This window comes from Dromaius novaehollandiae, chromosome 1 (assembly GCF_036370855.1).
Source record: "Dromaius novaehollandiae isolate bDroNov1 chromosome 1, bDroNov1.hap1, whole genome shotgun sequence".
Lineage (NCBI taxonomy): Eukaryota > Metazoa > Chordata > Aves > Casuariiformes > Dromaiidae > Dromaius > Dromaius novaehollandiae.
Window position 1 is genome coordinate 31018215 of NC_088098.1, and position 17270 is coordinate 31035484.

The 17270-nt window shown below is 41.9% G+C and overlaps 1 long non-coding RNA gene across 1 annotated transcript; it reads right to left on the bottom strand.

Annotated features, from left to right (window-relative positions):
• Positions 1-11610: 11610 nt before the first annotated feature.
• Positions 11611-13752, bottom strand: LOC112983069 (uncharacterized). The gene is made up of 3 exons (XR_003259148.2): positions 13645-13752; positions 13459-13513; positions 11611-11833 (listed from the first exon to the last, which is right to left on the bottom strand). It is a non-coding gene; the product is annotated as an uncharacterized LOC112983069 (long non-coding RNA).
• Between the last annotated feature and the right edge of the window lie 3518 nt (positions 13753-17270).

Sequence of the window (17270 nt, forward strand, 5' to 3'; positions counted from 1 at the left end):
TGTTAGACAACTGTTGATCCTTCTCAAGTCTACGGGGGCTGAGGAAACTCAGTATCTGTAGAAATCAGACTGCTCATTTAGCTTACTGTGTATGAAATTAGATGCTAAGGTATAAGTATCTACATTGCATATACTGACTTTATTGTAATCTACTGGTAATGTATCCTGGGAGTGTCATGGGACCATGAAGCATCATGAAATTGGTGAAGTTGAAAAAAAAAATAGGGCAAATTCTTATTTTTGACAAGTCCTAGTAAATACACTGGAATAAGTTTTTCAGGATGGTGGTAAACGTGATGGATGAACTCTTTAAATCACCACAGTGAACAACCAACCAATAAAGATCAGCTTTATACATAAGAAACTTGTGTCAAATTAAAGAGCTGCAAGCTAGTGGACTAGATTAAAATAAAGTCCTTTAAAAACATCTAAACATCTTAACTGTTAATATATTTTTAAAAGAATAAAACAAAATAAAGCTATTGACATTCCTAAGGGCATGTCAGGAAAGCTAGCTGAAATACAGCAAAAATGCTAAGCTTATTTAAAAGCTGAAGCTGTTAAGAGTGGGCAGGTGCAGCATGTGGTGTCAGGGACCAGGGACCTATCCCATTATTCCTCTGATATTTCTATTATGCTTTGCAGTCTTTACAATGCAAACAAATTCTGTGGAAGCAGAACTTAACCCGTGATTTATGAGGCTTTGGATAACATGTATTCCTTGAAATTTCTGCCCTAAAGACAGCGACGGTGCTCCAGCCCAAAGCAGTGCTCTGCGTGCATTTGTTCCATGATTCTCATGTTCACACGGTTTATGGATGAGTCAAGTTCTACAGAAAAAGCATAAAATTGATACAGTGAAGCTAACCAGAACTTCTTGTTAAAAATATACCAAAACTTCCTGAACTGCTAAAGAAAGGGAAGTCTGGACCAAGCTAGTGTGGCCCATTTCCCTGGGCCTCCCTTGCAGCATGGACCTGGTCAAAGCCAGCCGCACCTCTGGGACATGCTGCTGAACTCAAGCTGTAAATAATGGAAAAAGGAAAATAGCAAGCAAAGATGCTGAAGTATACAGCTCTATTAAGAGTCATGCTTAAAAACATTCTGATGTACCTGTGGCGTAACCTATTTCTCTCTGTTTTGGGGCTTCACATGCAGCTATCATTACAATAACGAAGTGATTAGATTTGTTCTTTTGCCTAACTGCAGAACTAGAAGCGATGTGCATTCCTGCAATCCAGTTAAGTACTCTGTATCTGAATTCTCTAATTTCAAAGCTAGTCTTTAGGAAATTACCTTTACAGCAAATCATTTTTTGAAAAAGTGCACATAATTCCAGAATTATTGATTATAACTACTTTTTACTTCCACAGTATTTTTTATCTTAGAATCTCATAATATTTTGCTACAAGGGGCAAGTGGTAGTAGTTTCACTGCAGATGAAGAGCTTGGAGGAAAAATGAGAGAATTAATGTTTTATTCAAGAGTACCTATCAAATGGCAGAGCAAGACTAGCTAGCTCAAGACTAGCTACCTGCTTCTGTAGTGTCTCTGAGGGAGATCTACAAGCAAAAGGCCTTTCATTGCATTTCTTTAGGATGGAAACCAAAAGTCGTTCATGCAGATCGTGGTGCTATAGATTTTGGGTGCAAAACATGACCATTCCCAGTCTCCAGTTGGGTACAACCCCTGCAAGTTTTCTTTTCCAGAGCTGCTGCCCTATATTAATGCAGTAACTGGGAAGTTTTATATGATAAAATTAACAGAAGGAACACAGTGTAACAGGATAAAAGACATTTTAAAACACTATATATGTCTTTCTTAATTATCAACATATACCTCCACAGAGGTCGGTCTCTCTTCATCCCAGCTTCTGTCACCTGTTGGAGATAGAAAGCTGAGCTTGCTCCTTATCAGTTTGTGTTTCATTCTGTCTTCCAGTGACTGTATATTTATCCACCTAAAACTGTGTTCCAAAGTTGTGGACTTACATCCCTCTCCTATGTCAGGCCCAACCTGTGGCACTCAGTGAGATTCTGAGGTTGAACATCGGAGTGAACAATACCTGCTTTGTTGGGCAATCTCTTCTGGTAAACGGGTTTTAGCTGAAGATACTGTTCACTTAGCGATACATACAACTAGTTGTGTACATTTTTACAGCAAACAAGACAGTAATTAGCAATGGCACATACACAACTCAAATATTATTAGAGGCCCTTTGTACCGGAAAAGCGATTCAGTACTTTTGATTCCCACTACTTTATCTCATCTACAAGTCCCTCCTGTTTTCCATCTGTTTCATATTATTTAGTCAGAAGATGAAAAAAAACAAGTAAAGTTTTACAAAACTGTATCAGAAGAAAAGCACAATAAAATTTCTAAGATTCCTATAAAAGTCTATGTTGGTTCAAAAGGAATTATCTTGATGTGTAGGATTGTAGAAAAGATTCTTACAACAGCAGAGCACACCATAAGCTTTAGCAGTAGAACTGGTGTATAAAGCTCTGGGTAAACAGAAGGCAGATGGCCTATAACAATATATAGTATACGTAAATTTTTATATTCTACTATTTCATATTTAAAATTTATAGATAGATTATATATAGTACAAAAATGCAGAAAAACTACAAATGGGTTTAGAACACACATTTGATGCATAAACTTGATTGTGTTTTTGTTAGAGCATTCTTAGTCCAAAATAGCCATTAGAAAATGCTGTGTTCCTAAAGCATTGCCTTGGCAGCAAATCATAGCCTGATCCTGCAAATATTGCACACTCAAGTATTGAAGGCATATTGTAAATATTGCTATGAACTGGAATTCCCTAAGCCGCCTGACTATGTTTTTACTATTACCATAATGGCCTAATGTAGTTGCAAAAGGAAGGAGTAAATGCATTTTGTAAATGTATGTTAAAATATTAATGTTCATAGCAAATTTTACCTGATCCAGGTTGTAGACGCTTTTCTAAAAGAATGTCATCTAAAAATGCTATTTTCGAAAAGGGTCGAGATGGTGGTTTCACAAAGTTCATCACCATGCTTCACGTTTGGTGTGTGGGAGGGCCTGAGGAAGTTGGTCGCTCAGTCATCACAGAAACCATTAGGGCCTGCCCGAAAGCTCGTCGAAGTCAGTGGAGACAGGCAGCTACATAAACTGTAGCATGTGCTGAAACTCTTTCCCAAATTTTGTCCATAATGGAAAATCCAGGTAGTAGTGATGTAAATAATTGCTCAGAAGTTACAACCACACCGAGGAGAACAGCAGTCTGGAGAGAAGCACACATCTCTCTTAGGCTTGCACAGGCTGCATTGAGCCAGGTTGAGGAAGAGACACAGGTTACGAAACAACCCCCTCAAACTTTTAGCTCAGATTTGTTCCCAGAAGGGCCAGTTACACTGCTACTGCCCGAAAAGCCTGTGCTGGTGTTTTTAAACAAGATCAGCTGCCTTGAAAAACTGCTCTGGGACTGCCCTTCTCACTGCTGGAAAAAGGGTGTTTCTTCCCATCCCTTCCTGTCCCCTTCCACTCAAAGTGCTTGAGTATCCCTACATAACTGCTATTTTCCTTTATCAGAGCAGGTCCCTTTCTGGGATCTAAGCAGCCTTCGTGGAAGTACTCAGATGCTGGAGGTGGTGGGAGTAGGATGGGGTGGGAGGTAGTCATGCAGAAGGACAGCACCCACCATCGCACTGCTGCTAAGTGCCTCCGAGTGAAACTGGAAGGACCTTAATGCATTCAAGGCCAGGGAAGATAAGACAGACTTCACATTGTCTAGGGTTTCCTTATTTTGCAAGAAGTTTGATTGTAAATTGAATGTCAGTAGATAGCCCTGGATACAGCAGGGAATTTTAGGAGGCTGCTGCCATCTCCAGTGAGGAGGAGGGCCCTTTGCTGTTTGGGTTTTCACTGCTTTTTTATTTAATCGTGTGCACTGCTAGGTTTTACATGCTCTGCTGACCAGAAGGCTTTGCACCAACACCTCTACCCTCCTCCAGGTCCCAGCCTGCGTTTCTGGGCCTTTGCTGAGCTGCCTGGGGTGTGCTGGGCACGATAGGAGGAGGCGCTGGCCTTCTCAGCCCGCTGCACGTGCTCCTGCCTGCCTTGCCCCGGGCAGCGCCGGCCTGGCACACACAGCTGCACGGCACTGCTGCGTCCCCGGCGCCTCATCCCTGAACCAACCCATTTTTGCTCTGAACAAAACATAACACGTTGCACTTTCCTGGGTGAAGCCAGAAGCAGTGCCCATGCCCACCCGGCTTCCTACCATGTAATTGTGAATCACACGTGAGGGAGTTGTAAACCCGATGGTGAACTAGTATCCCAGATATTTCCTGGGAAGGCGGACTCCTCGGCTGACCTAGCACATGGCATGGCCTGTAGTCAGGAGCTCAGTTTGCCACCTTTGCCATGTATCTCCAAAGCTGCGGGGCTCGCCTGTCTGGGCTGTGCTTGGCTAGGGTGTGTAGCTGCTGTCACCACCCTGGGTGAGTGACAGGATCACAGTTTTGTGAAACTTGGCGAGGGTTATCTGAAAACAGAGCAGCCGGTAACGAAGGGGAGCTACCACAGCTGATCCATCCATCCTTGCTGCACTGTGGCCACTGCATCCGTGACAGCTGGGGCCAGCATCAGCCCTGCAGCTGGGAGCCACCCACACCATCCCTGACAGGGGAAAGGGGCTGGCGATGGAAACCTTTACTTAAGAGTGAGAAAGGATATTTTATATGCCAACTTGGAGACACAACAACCATTTTTCCGTCTTTGTTTAAGGATTTGCAGCCCCTGTGGCGCCTGCAGCCTGCCAAGGTTGCAGCCACTCGCTGCAAGAATCGGAAGCGAGTGCCACAGCAAGTGCAGGGGCTGCGAGGAAGAGGATGAATGAGGAGAGCAGGCTCTGCCAGGCGAACATGCACAGTCACGGCATGGGCAGTGCAAGCCAAAGCAAATGTCGAACAGATGCATGCCTACATCCAGGCCCAGAGCACGGAGGAGCAGGGCTCAGCGCAGGCGCTGGGAGAAGCGGCACGACAGCTGGGAAAGGGCAGCGCTGCTGCAGCTTTCTCCATGCCTCCAGTCTTCTCAGCTTGCTCCATGTTTGTTTGCTGCTCAGGTCCCACACTCCCTATCCCCAATGGCAGGAGCTCACCCGCACCCAGCGGTCCCACGGGAACACAGCTCCTGCAGGGGTGGCCGTCCTCGCAGCCACCTCCACTTCCAGCTGGCGCCTTGCACACACCTGCGCCATTCGCTGGATTATAAGCAGATATTTATATCTACACCCACAAGGAAGTGGCGCTGAGTAAATAGAATAGTTCTGCAGTTTTCCTTGTTTTTTTTGCACTGTTTAGTTTTTGCATTGAAATCTACTTTTTCTTGGAACTGAAGAAGTTTAGGCCATGTTCAAGGTCACTGGTGGATGGCCTCGTGCACCGGGCGCTTGGGAAAGCAGGAGGGCAGGCACCGGCGGTGGGCTGCCCCAGACAGGCCTGTTTGCATGGCACTGGCCAGCTGAGAGGTGTGGAAAACCTGGGCACCGTGTGGCAGGTCCGCCGGCTGCAGAAGATATGCTCAGAAGGTATCCAAGCTCCCCCGCGGATTTCCTGTCTCTCTTCTTCGCTGAACCAAAAGAAATCCAACCCCACAACTCCCCCCAGACCACCTAATGCCAGTCCTTGGAGTATACCTGGCATAGGAAATTTCTACAGGATTTTGACTGTGGTTTTAAGGCCAAAACCAGGACCTTAAATGAAACAGTGATCCAACTTTGGGACAGGTCTCCTAACTACACTGAGAAAAACATAAACAAATGCAGCAGCATGTGCTACAGGAAACTAAGAAACCCACAACATGGTATACCAGAACATGTTTGACTTGCATAATTTTACTTGAAGATGCCCTGGGTTCCAGACCGATGGCAAACCACTCAGAAAGCCCCATCCGACGTGTAGTACATATTCAACAAGCAGCGAGGCAGTGTCCATAGATGATCAAAAAGCTCTCGAAGCTAGATGCTTACAGCATTATGCAATTATTGCAATCTGAGCGTTTTTTGAGCAGGGCAAATATTTGCTCTCAATTTCATGGCTGGCTCTGCTGCCTGTGCGTACGTACATCGCTTCTGTAGACACAAGAATTCCAGTCTCGCCTTGTTTGCTTTGGGGTTTTCGTGCGGGAGGAGTGTTCAGCAACAGCACGTAATATTACAGCTGTACAGCTATTTACTTTTCTCTGACGTTCAGCTAGTTTTCAATGGCAGCTGATGCTATTCACTTAATTTTTGGCTTGGAATGAACAAACATGTGGTTACCACTGCCACTTATGACTCATTAAGCTGTGTTTCCTAACCAGGTGATCAATTACCTGAAAATGCTGTAACAACACAGTTTATGAGCTGTGTAACGCAAAGAGGACGGTAACACCACCAAAGGTCTTGTTCTTTAGGCCTTTTGCAGGCAGCAATACTGTATTGGGACTTCTAAAAATTGGCCCAAATTAAGGGATTCTTCCTCATCGTTTTAATCTCATGTTTGCAAAATTTCCAAATTAAAATTCATCTTTTTTCTTGCTTTTATCCTTACCTTTCTTTCCATTTTACTAAGGGCTAAGTCATATCATGGTCTTGTGAAAAGATGAAGCAAGAATTACATTTGCTAATAACTTTCCTTTTCCACTTGCTTCAGGGCATAACACTTTGCTAATTAAAATACCCTCCTACCAGCTCATCTGCATTGCCCAGTGTGCTGAGAAGGCAGAGCTAACCAGGACGTCACCGCTGCTATGTGGTACAGGATGCAGGGGCAAAAAGCACGTATTGTTCCCTTCCACATGCTGGTGATGTTATGCAAAACCTAGAAGGCCCATTTGCGGCTGTATGGTATGGCTGTTTGCTTTCATGCTTTTTCCACAGTTTTGGAGTGCAGGCGGTACATTTAGAGGATGAAATCAAACACTGATTTTTTTTTCTTTTTAATTTGGTATTTAACTACTCTTGGCACCTCTGGAAAATATTAGGTGACTAACAAAAGTGACCAAACCACCTTCATCTAACCAGTCTAAAAGTACTGGGTCAGATTGAATTCAGCTGTATTTCATTTTCAGGTCTATCAGTTTCCCCAAGAAATTAATTCTTAGGGTGGAAGTGTTTATTTTCTCCTATGCCGGTGGCATGACTGTATTTAATAACTTGCACGTTGCAAATGCCATTACATTCATGCTTCAATTATTTATATCTTTGTCATGCCCGCGTAGTAAAACTTGTCCTCTGCTTTCCAGTCATTTGGATTAATTGGTGTTTATGCATCACACTCTGTGACAATAATATGGGACACGGTTCATGCAGGTAAGCTGCTTTAATAGACTTTGGCAAGTCAAAGTTTGCAGGCTGAGAAGATGTCTTGTATGAATCTGACTAATATCACTGAATAGGACAAGCCGTTTAGCACCCAAGCCCTTCTTCAGGCAGGTTGTAGAAGCAAACTTCAAAGCTGAACATAAATTGAGAAGGGTAGTTGCTCTAAGCTGAATTAGGTATGAACAAGATAAACCACCTGGCAGGAAAGGTAGCTGGTACTTGCACAGGGAAGTGGAGGGTTTTGATAAATATTAGGAGATATTTATCTCCCAAAGTATGGAGAGGGTATCATCGGGGTAATGTGCGGGTGAGGAAGGAGGAGATTATGCTGTGCTATGAAATCCGTGTCTCGGTCTGGGTTTAACATAGAAGTGTGTTGCTTCTATTCCAGACCTGAACAAGACCTTGTGCTCCTGCAAGCTTGTTTTTGTTTTTAAATTAAACTAGTTAGTCTAGCAAAAGATACTATCTCTACCTACCAATCTTATCTTGTTTATGTCCTCATGCCTTTTTGGCTACTATATTGCTACCTCTTTCGATACACTTTAAATATATACTGAATACAGCTTGCTTACTTTGACATATGATAGTATATTCTAATTTTTCATTTTATAACATGTAAGGGAGATGATATATTATGTGACAAAATTCGCTAAGGAAAGTAACAAAATAAAGTCATCATTTTTATGGGACACTCCAGATTTTAGAATGGATTTTTTCTGAGAATAAATGTCACTCTGTTATACTGCAATTTTTCTTCCGTCCTATTTAAGATGTATAGAAAGATATCAGTGTTAGTTTTTTGACATCTAAATTGAAAATTCAATTAGTTTAGTTCTGTTTTCCATCTCAGTTTTGATACTCATTCAATTTGGGATACACATTCTTGTCTCTTTTCCTTTTTCTATTCCAGGAGATAGGTGTATACCTTTCGGACAAACAAGAGGTGCTTTTTCTTTAATACAGACATGTTATGACAGATAATACTCTTATAGAGTGGTATTGTCCTCAAATACGCATTCCTTCCAGATTTTTTTTCAGAACCCACAGTTAAAGAAACTAGCAGCTGAAGTTCTGTCAATCCCAAATAAAACCTAAACCGTGCTCATAAGTCTAAGTATAAAACTGGTAACAAGATGTGATCAGAGTGTGCATATGTCAGCTTCGTTTGCAAAATCAAATTCTGACAGGAAATGGAAAACAACAAAATCATCCTCAAGTGGATTCTGATAACGCTGAAATTTGAATTTTTATCTTCTTTCATTTGATCCTCTTTAAGGATTAATACAGTGCATCAGGACAGTGCCTCCTACACAGGGAACTTAACAGACAGAAAATAATGTTAAAAGGTTTTATATCACAGTAGAATGAAAACATTTGTGATAACAGCAGAATGAAAAATGAATTTAAAGGAAACAGTTGCTTTTTCATAATTATTCTACTTAATTAAATCAATACAAGAGTTGTCCTATTTTTCCCTGAGGTATGGGATTAGTCTCTAATTAGCCAGTGAGGAGGAAACGCAGAAATACTGTTGCATATTGTGTCATCCGATCTCGTTCGATGCACAATCTGGGTTTTGTCGGCTCGCCCGAAGCGCCCAGGAGGGCCACAGGGCACTCAGCCTGGCTACGACTGTGGGGCCGAGCAGCTCTTTTTCTGCGCGGTGTGTTTTCAGCACCTGGCTTGGTGGTGGCTGCATTGCCACACGCAGCACAGTGAAGTGTACATTTAAATAAAGTATTCACACAGAAGTCACATAGCTTTCTTACAGGCATGCTGGGATGGTTCTCTTAGCAATGCTAATTTCCATGCTGGAAAGTCCCTTTGCAAAAGTGACAAAATCTTTCTTTAAATACCTTCAGTTTGGTTATCTCAGAAGCTCATCGAAGCATTTGCTGTGAAAGGGCATCGGTGAGAAATTCTGTGATTGGTACAGCTGGAGTAATGTCTGGGAGTGTTTTTAAGAGCCTATAAAACTGAGAAGACAGTTTGTTCAAAGACCAAATACCTGGTAAATGCGTGCCAGAAATGTAGCTTGTTTTTCCACAGTTGGCCTCACTGGCCACTGAGAAGCTGTATCCTACATTCCAGATGTCATATGTGATGCCATAAAACACACACGAGCATTTTAGCCTTGAAAGGGAAAATAGCAGGAGAATAGTTTTGGTAATGATCCAGACACGATTTGTAATAGGATTAGGTATAAGACCCAGAAGTTGAGATAACTCTTCTCATGCCATGGTTTAGGAGAAGGGCTTTACCGCTCTGCCTGTCTCCTGTGCAGCTCCTCAGCACCCACCTGAGTTACTTGCTGGTTTTGATGCAGAATTTGAGCTCCATTTTATTTTTTTCTTTTTCATATAAATTCCATATATGAGGAGTTGAGTATAAAAATAACTTAATTCAGGCTCAAGTCCAAAAATACTTTAAAATAAGCATTAAATTTGGTGGGACCAATCAAGCTGCTTAACGCATATTCTTACTCACTTGCTAATTGGGAACCTCAGAGCCCGGGTACAATGCAGTTAATGCAAACTTTGCCGCGAAACTCAGACAGAACAGGGTCGAGTGCTCCTGGCCCATATGTAAAAAGATGAACTTTCTAAACCTGGCGATGGCAGGAGCTGCCAAGGCCGGTTGTTATGCCTAATAAAGGGAAAGAGCGCCAACAAGAGGAGAGCTCCTAGGGACCCGCTGTGGAGGCCTGAAGAAGTTCAGGAAACCTTTGCAAGGCATCTGAGGAAGAGCAGAGTGGTAGCGGTTGTGTGTGTGTATACTGCCTCTACATAAAAGGTCAAGGGCACAGTCCAAACCTATGGCACTGGCTGCCAAATTCATTCCAGACATGGAATTAATTAAAAATGAGGCTTCTCTGAGGCAATGTATCGAGTGCTGAGGCCCCTCTTCTGTAGAAACAAGCTCACACATACACACGTACATACAAATAGACAGCCCAAATCGAACGGATCTGTTAACCTGGTGGGCTGACCTGGCTGCATTAGACCACGATGCGTTTTCTCTGAGCTGGCTCTCTCGTATCTAGTGTGGACACCAGCTCAGCTGTCTAAAGGCTGGGGGCTCTTTGGTGGTGTGCTGGTGCTGTGTCCTGGTGTGCAGCAAGGAGACGAGCCGCCGGCAACCAGCTCCAGCACGGCCCCGGCTCAGACAGCCAGAAGAAGCAGAGATGACGCAGCCACCTCGGCGCCCATGGATGGGTGCAGCCACATGTGTTTGGTCTTCTCCAGCACAGTCACTGTTTTTCAAGAACAAATATTTGTATTTCAGCAAAGAAGCAACCCTTGGACTGTAATACCAATGCTATCAGGCTTGAAGACCTTTTAACAAGCCCTGGCGGCTAACTCTTCTGTGTAGAAAGGTTGGTTAGAAGAAAAGTGAATATTTTTGCTGGGATTTGGAGGTGATTTTCAGTTGTTTCTATTATCGCCTCAATTAAATCCTTGTTAACTTTATGTTAGGTTTGAAAAGAGTGAGCTGAGGTGAATATATGACAGCTAGTACAACCATTACGTGAGATTGCTACTGATAAGACTGAGATCTCCAGAGCAAGGACTTTCTCCATTTTTGTATCTTTCAAATAAGTGAGCACATCGACAACAAGGTAACCCAAACTGATCATTCAAAATCTCTTATCTTTCAATTTCTGTGTTGCTGTACTCTTTAAAATTCACTGCTATCATTTGCCTTCATTGCAGCCAGCTATAAAGAAAAGTGAAAAAGCCCTCACATCCCATTTAAAATACTTCTTTACTTTGCTCCTTTTTCAGTAGGCAAAGTTATTCATCCTCAAAACACCTTATGAGAACAGTCATAGGTCAGACCATCTATTTTATTCCACAAAGGGTATTTTCATCTTCCTGGAGACAAAGATATTTGCTATGAGTCAAGGCCATTTCTTCCCTTCAAATGTCAATACTGCAAGATTGCATGAAACCTACTGTTTTCTATTAATTTTTTATTTTCAGGAAGTGAAGTAACTAGTTCAAGGTCAGAATCTTGTTTGTGACTTTGCAACTTTAACATGATCCTTGTGATTCTGAATATTTTTAATTGACTGTGAGTATAAAAGTGTACAGCATCATTGGTATGTTTTGGTATTGGGTGACAATCCCAGGGTCCCTAGATGCTATCTATCAAGCTGCGTATTCCCCTATAGTCAATTCTACATCTCATGTATGTAGTGTCAAAGCTCATCACTGTAAACTTTCCAGGACAACACAGGTTGTTCTTCTGGAGAGGGGTGTGCACGTACCCATATATTTGGTTTGTTGCGGCTGTTCAATAAAAGGAGGGATGATCTGGCCTGCGTGTGAGTGCCCTTGCCAGGCTGCATGGCTGTTGCATGGATCAAGGCTGCTGCGTTGGCTGATGCAACTCTGTGGCAGCTGCGATAGGACTCCTGGCCGCAAACGGCAGCCAGCACTTCTTTGTTTTCCCAGTTGAGCTTGTTCTTGTCAGCTTGAAAACCAGAACAGGGAAAGGTTTGTGTATCTGTGGCTAAGAGTTAGATCAATCTGAACAAACTTTTCACCCATTTTTGCTTATTTCTTATGGTTACTCACTCTAAAAATCCAGTTTCAGGTCCTGGAGGTCTGGACCTCCACATTATTCACACAAGCTATCTCTTTGATTTCACTGAGCATATAAAAGTTAATAATTGCTCATGATCAGCAGGAAAGGGTTCTGGCTTATAATGATTTATTTTACTACTTGTGTTAATGTGCCGGTGGAATAGAAGATAGTCTTGTGGGCATTGAGTAACAAGAGTTAAGTAATGACTCAGGTTTCCCTTGGAGACTTTCAACATGTACGGTTTTCTGCAACCATTTTCCACATAATTTCAAAATAATTTCAAATGATTATGAATATTTATTAATTAAGCTACTTGCCCGGCTGGGCCCTTGGAATCTCTGCTGGCTGATGTTCAGTTCTTTACACATTGTGTAACGCGGACCTCAGCCAGGACTATTCCCACACACTCTTTCCTCTCTTTTCTTTGAGAGAAAATAAATAGCCCCCCCAAAAAAGCCACGAAAGCACTTTGGGCTTTCTGATGTTTTGCACAGGCATTCTTTTCATCACCCTTCTCATTTGTTAGGGGATCTACTTTCTCTCTTCTTGGCAAGCATAAAATTATTCTCTTTTTCGGTTCCTCTCTAGGCCACTTCTCTCTCCCATGTTTCTCCTGGCTTTCTTTCCTTCCCCAGGGCTTGCCGCTGCTGCGCAAGCCCCACTACCAACTCCAAAATGCAGTTATCATCTTCATTTATGCTCCCTCATCCTGGCTAATTGCTTAGCTACTGCTCCACACGCAGACAGGCTTTTGGCCAAACGTCCTTTTAGTTAGCGCTCCCTCAAGTTTTTTCACTCCGGCACCTTTCTCTTTTTGGCAGCGCAGCCAGCTTTGGTGGCCTGCCTGCTCCCTTCCTCCCGCCACACGTTTCTGCATCCACCGGCGATTTTCTCTTGGCTGTGCCAGTTCAGCTCCTTGCGAGGCTGCAGCATGAGCAGGTGCGTGGATATAATGCAATTTAAAGGAAAAGAAAGCACAAACCCCAAATATTTCAAACCTGGATCAGTGCCCAGGTAGCAAGTCAGCAGAGCTGTGGAGCAGTGAGCTGCAGCAGGAGGACACAGAAAGTTTCATGTAATTACATTGTTACCCTCTCCAGCTTTAAGGCCAACCATAGTTTAATAACAAATATATCAGTTTGGTTTTCATACTTAGTGCCATGCTATTGCAATATTTATCACTGTTTAAGGACAAATCTGTATTTTTCTAAATGCCTTATTATAAAAAGTAACTATCCACACTTCCCCGTTAAAAGATGTCTGTGGTTCTACCAACTAAACACAGTTGATACAGCAATAAATCCAATACGAAAATGAATACAATGAATACAGTACAATTTAAGTTTTTGTTTTGTCTGGTTAGTAAATGCTCTGCAGATAAGCTGGTTGGCAGCAGACGTTAAATTATATGTTTCAAAATTTTCCTCCCTTTTATAATTTTACAAAATGCTATTGTAGAACTACATCATAGTGCATTTGCAAGACTGTGTGAAAATGATGTATCTACTTACCCTTTGAATTTGGTTCTTCTTTACAGCCTCTAAGAGGATCTTCCAATCAGAATCTCTACAAAACAAATGAAAAGTAGAGATGTTTCTTTGGAGCGAAGAAGTCCTAATAAGCTTGCAAAACTTTGTGAGAGTTTGAAAAGTGAGTATGTATGGATGCCTGTGGTGGAGGGGAGAAAGGAAACCTACAATGTATTTGTCTGAAGAGGAGATAAAAGAAAAGAAACCAGGAAAGATCTTGCAGAAGAACTGCTATAATTTTATCTCTGTGTCATTAGCCTGTATATATAACAGACAGAGGAAGCACCCATGTTTAGTCACTTCTGGTGGCCCAGCAAGGAAGAAATCTGAATCACATGGGCAACTCAAGTCAGCCAGATAACAGCAGAATTGACAGATACAAAACCATCTGTAGAAGTACTTTAGATACCATATGTTTAAGTTTTCTCAGTATTTATGAAAACAGAAGTTAATCAGAATAGTTACTCAAAGTAGTTGCTGATGCCTTTGCTAGAACAGGCAATTTCCAGTAGGATTTCAGGCTACTTCAAAGTTTCTCAATTAGAAAAGAGGATCTGATTCTTTCCCACTCTTATACATACTGGAGTAACAAAGAAAATATTTCAGAAGTTTAGTTCTGGTCAAGTGGTCAAGTTACCACTAGAAAATACAAAAGAGAAGAAGACTGCAGTTCCCTGCCAAACTAAAATTTGCAGGGGAGAACAATATGGATATTCTAGCAGTTAGCCACAGTCAGACATAATAACTGTCATAGGACTTCTCCACTGGGACTCAGAGATAAGCAGCATGTTGATCCAAGATATGTATTCCTTAAATGGGTTGAGAAATTTAACCACACAATGGAAACTAGCTCTGTTAAGTGCAGGAACAGCTAAAAGTGATGCATTTGACCTACCATAAGGGCTGGAAATCTGTGGCAGCAAAGATTAAAATTTGTGTTAAGTGGCTGACTCAGTTTTGAAACGTGGCTCATATGCAATAACCCAGCTAGTGACACGGCCTGTATTTCCTTTGCTGTTTTAGCAAAACTGCAGGGTTTGGGGATGGGTCTTGGGAAAGAAAAGCTGCTGCATTTCCACCTCGTAATGAATCTGGGTTGAAGTCAACTCTTTAAGATCTGAAGGAGCAAGATATGTGAAATATGTCATGCCTGCAGTGGGTGCTCTCAGAGAAGAATGAAAGGGCAGCTTGCTGCGGCTAACAGTGTGAGTATAGGTTTCAAAAAATACAACATGCAATAGGAATTTGGAGAATCCTGGGAGTCAATATTGGCTCTTTCCTTACAGAATCCACACTTGTCAGGTTCGCTAGGAGAGTGACTTGCAGGCTTCACTTCTCCATTTGACCTGTTATTGTCCAGTCTTTCCATGTGAGCCCAAGTAGATTAGAAGAGCCCTAGTAGCCTTTATTCCACTGCATGCACAAACACATGCATATACACATTCAGAGCCAAACTTGGTCTGAGCCACCCCAAACCATGATCACTGCTTCAAGCATGAATCTTTTACTCCAAGGTGTTTCCTCAAACACTTGTGGTCTTAATAACCTGCTTAGAAGAACATAATAAAAACTGCACCCTTCTGAAGTCTGTAAACCCTCTGAGCTGCGCAACGTCACCAGGTTGACAAACAACATGAATATTTCCATGTTATAGCCATTGCAATGAGAATTCCCCATCAGCCCAATACGGCGTTACTGAGATGATGGCTGAGGTGGCCTGCACTGTCATGTGAACGCGGAGCATGTCTCTTGTGAGACTTTGGCACCACTTTTACCAGAAAAAGTTGATTGAATTAGTGCAGATTTCTTCATTTCCTGCAGTCAAGATATTTTGGCTTAATCTCTCCACCTGGGTCCATGTAATCAACAGCCTTGCTGCTCCTGGTGCTGGTGCTTTACAACAAACACCTGCACAGAACAACAGCCTCCAAGAGCTGTTTGGCAACTTTGTCTGGCATCCCTGTTTCCTACTGCTGATGTTCTTAGGAGCTTCTTCATGTGTTTTCCTATATTTTCCAGTAAAATACATCTGTCATGTGTATCATTTTCATTTGCATGCATGGGGTGCATAATTCTTAATGAGTAATAGTTTCATAGTGACTTGCACTCCAGCCCTGAGAAACACTCTATCAGTGCATGAAATTACTGAACTAGACAGGAAGGAGCAATACTGGCTGTTCACAAACTGGTATTTATTTTAACAAAAAGTAGAACCATGGTTGATCACATTAGCCCTTGTCCAATAACTTCAGAACATTTGGGAATACCCAGAGCACCTGACCTTTCTCTGCTCTGTTTTATTTTGCTACAGTCTGAGCTGTTTGCAAATGATGTATCTAGAGTCTAGAAAATTTAAAGATCACCAGAAAAGATAGTTATATAATCTACACTTCCTAAGACCCATAATGAATTTCTATGTTATTTTTAGCATATATTCAACATTTATTATCTATTCATGATTTGCAATGGGAAAACTCTTTTTTCCTATTTAATACATATAAGCAATAACTAAAATAAAAATAACATTTATTTATAATTTAAATAACATTTTCAAGCATGGTTGATAATGACAGCTATTATTGAGATTACCTGACAGATCTCTTACTGTAATATGTTTGTTCCTTTCACCTTTTCCTAACTTCAGATAATTCTGCTGAAATTTTTCATTACTAGTAACTGCAGCAGGGTGACATTTTTGTCTATCTGTGTGAAACAAACAAACAAACAAAATTATTTGGCCCATCTGAGAATAAAGTTAGGGAATAAAAGACATTCTCCCTTAGTAAAAAAAATGAATAATTTTTCCTGGGAATAGTTTCCCCTCCCATTTTCTACAGCAGGGCTTCAAACTTGGCCAAAGGATGGGGGGACAAGAGGTGCCTGAATTGAGACTGGAACCAGTCTTCTCTGTGCTGCTGAAGATGTCCATATGGGATTACTTAAATATTGCAACTGGAGGGATAGGCTTGTAGAGTGGAGGCTACAAGGAGACCACCTGGGCAACGAGAGCAGGAAAATCAGAGGAAGATATTTTGAACTGTGGAGAAATTGGAGCTGAGCAGACAAGGTAAATGTGGAAGAGTGGAAGCTGAATAGGGAATGGGAGCTGTGCTGCCCTACAAACTGTTTTCTGAGCTACGTAACTGGGGGACCAGAGCCTCAGGGTGTGATCTACTGTGATCCAACAGATGCACATACACTTGGAGATGAAGTGACTGGGCACAACCTTGGGACTGAACAGACTTGGAAAGGATAGGGGGAAGAAAGAGGTAAACTTCAGGGAACCCAGAAGAAAGTAAAGATGCAGTCTCTCACCTGCAGAGGACTCAAGATTCCCAAGTCCAAGCATTCCTCTATTGTCAATAAACCCTCTGTAAGTCACAGCTTAACCCTATTGTCGTGGGCAAAGATGTTCCAAGCATGTGATTTTAGAGACACTATCACACAAAGCAATTTGCTTTTTATGTTTTCTTTTAATATCATTATACTTTCTTTCATTCACCGGAGAGGGCGAGCTAGCTCTTGGAAGAAATCAGAAGTATGTAGAAAGAACTATTAGGACTGCAGGACTCCTACTTCATGTGTTATTTAAGTTGATGGAAATGCCTGATTGCAGAAAAGTGGGCTTAATTGTTAGGATAATCAAGAAGTGTTCTAAGAAAATGGCTTCTATACAGCTATGAAATTTCTGTGTGATGGTATGGAAGCTATGAGCTTAAAAATTTCCAGATGTGACCATTGTTTCCGAGTGGCTAACCTGATGCTTAAGATTCTTATTTTAAGTGATGAACACT